Source organism: Octopus bimaculoides, chromosome 4, assembly GCF_001194135.2.
Source record: "Octopus bimaculoides isolate UCB-OBI-ISO-001 chromosome 4, ASM119413v2, whole genome shotgun sequence".
NCBI lineage: Eukaryota > Metazoa > Mollusca > Cephalopoda > Octopoda > Octopodidae > Octopus > Octopus bimaculoides.
Window position 1 is genome coordinate 55,519,514 of NC_068984.1, and position 2,341 is coordinate 55,521,854.

Consider the following 2,341-nt stretch of genomic DNA (forward strand, 5'->3'; position numbering starts at 1 on the left):
TATATATATATATATATATATATATGTGTGTGTGCTTTTTTGTGGCTATAAGAGTAATGTGGGTACTACTCTGCACCCTCAGTCACTGTTAGTAACAATGGAATTATTCTTTTTTGGCTTTATATTGGGTCTAGCCACCTTCATTATTTCACACGCAGACACACATACACACACGCAAACATGCACACACACACATACATACATACACACACACACACACACAAGCACGCACACATGCACACACATGCACACACATGCACACACACATACATACACATATGTATATTATTTTATTCGAGTCAGTCACTTGATAATCTGAGTTTCGTTCGTAGGCACAAAGGATTTCCAGACAAGATGTAACTGGATTCAAGATCTTGTGTGCCTACAGGTGAAGCTTAAATAAGCAAATGGCTAACACAACCAAAATAAATTATCACTACTCTCTATTATGGTATTGAGAGTACTCTCTTTACCAACGGTTAATACTAAAAGTATATATGTATGTATGTATGTATGTATATAGGTTTAGTATTAACTGTCGACAAACAGAGTACTCAGTACCATATATATATATATATATATATATATATATATATATATATATATATACACACATAGCAGTATACTCCATTTAAAATGCAGTAAAATATTGATGCATTTAAAAGGGTTCAGATAGCAAGTAGATGCAAACATGAAATGCAGACATTTAGGTAGGAAGAAAACGGCGAAATCAATGGTTTACCCTTGTCAATATTTCATCTCTACAATTTCTTATGAAAAAAAGTAGATTGAACGTAGCTGTCACTCGGTAACATACGTGGTTTAAATGAGATTTACACACCATGGTTGAGTCAGATTTAATCAACTCCACCAGATTCTCATCATCGTTATTGATGTTGGGTTTAACTTTTTCTAATCAGAATAATCTCTTTAATTCTCTGATTTCTGATATATTCAGTTCTGCTGGTTTGATGATCACATTGATAGCGAATTACGAAATTCGACAGATAATTATTATTTTTAATGACAGGGCGTTCAGGTGAATGTGTTCTTTAAAGCAGATGTGAAGCGCAGAATGATGTCACCGTTATAATTGCAGACGCAATATACATCAAGATATGTGATTTTGCAAGTTCGTGAATACTTGTACGTGATGTTGATAGGTAATGAATGCATGGAAGTGTACAACACGATTTCCAGAGAGGCACTACCGCCGAGAAACGCCAACGGTTAGCCAGCGGTTAACCAGCTGCACATCCAGTACATACTTACAGATCTCGTATCAGTTTGCAACAGTAATCCAGTTTTTCACAAAGTGCAGCAACTTTACGAAGTATATTTATTGGCGTTGTTGCTGTTGACTTTGTTGAGTGTGTTTATATTTTTTGTCGTATATTAACAAGTGTGTGTTTGTATGGAAGTTGTAGGAGACCTGTGTGTGTGTATGCATCGTTAACAGTTCAAATATGCATGAGGCATACTTGATCACGTAAGAAAGTGACTCACTGTATTTTATTACGGAGAAAATTTCTCGCTGTAAACACATTGAGTCAGTTTGCAGCGTTCCCTAACCAAACCGGTGGATGTATGTATTTTGGAGAGGTTACCTCCTCTTCAGCACCAGAAACGGGAAAGCCAAACGCTGCGTACTGACAAAATGACTAGCTCAACAAGTCATCGAGCTATTTACGGTTGCGCGAGTCGGTTTCTCACCGTAAATAAAATACGGAACGAAAGCACTAAGCGGACATGTGTATAAATACAAACGCCATACCAGTTCAAATATGCTTGGAGCATATTTTTCGCTGTAAAGAACTGAGTGTAAACTCAGAGTAATATTATGAAGAAGTAATTTAATTTATTTATACATGTGCTTCACCGTAGCACTTCAACAAATAGTTCATACACTATTTCTATATATTCATAGACAAGGTGTTCAGTTCGTCTTCGTTTCGATCCACGTACATAGCGTTCTAAGTCACAATAATGGCTTGACCTGATCCGAAGCGAGTTCTGCCCCCTAGTCTATGACTTGTAGGTGTTTTAACAGCAGCGTTTTTAGAGAGTTTCCCTAAGCGCTATTCGGCAGCAAATACGGCGAATAAGCAAAGCTCATACATTATGTGTTTACATTCGATAATGTTTACATTACTATTCTTGCTTTAATTCGTAACTTCATATCTACGAGAGTGATCGTGTATGCGTGTGCACGCATGTGTATCTATCAATATACATATGTGTGTGTGTGTGTATAAGTATATATGTATATATGTAGAGATGTATATCTATATGCATGTATATATGTATGTATATATATATATATATATATATATATATATAT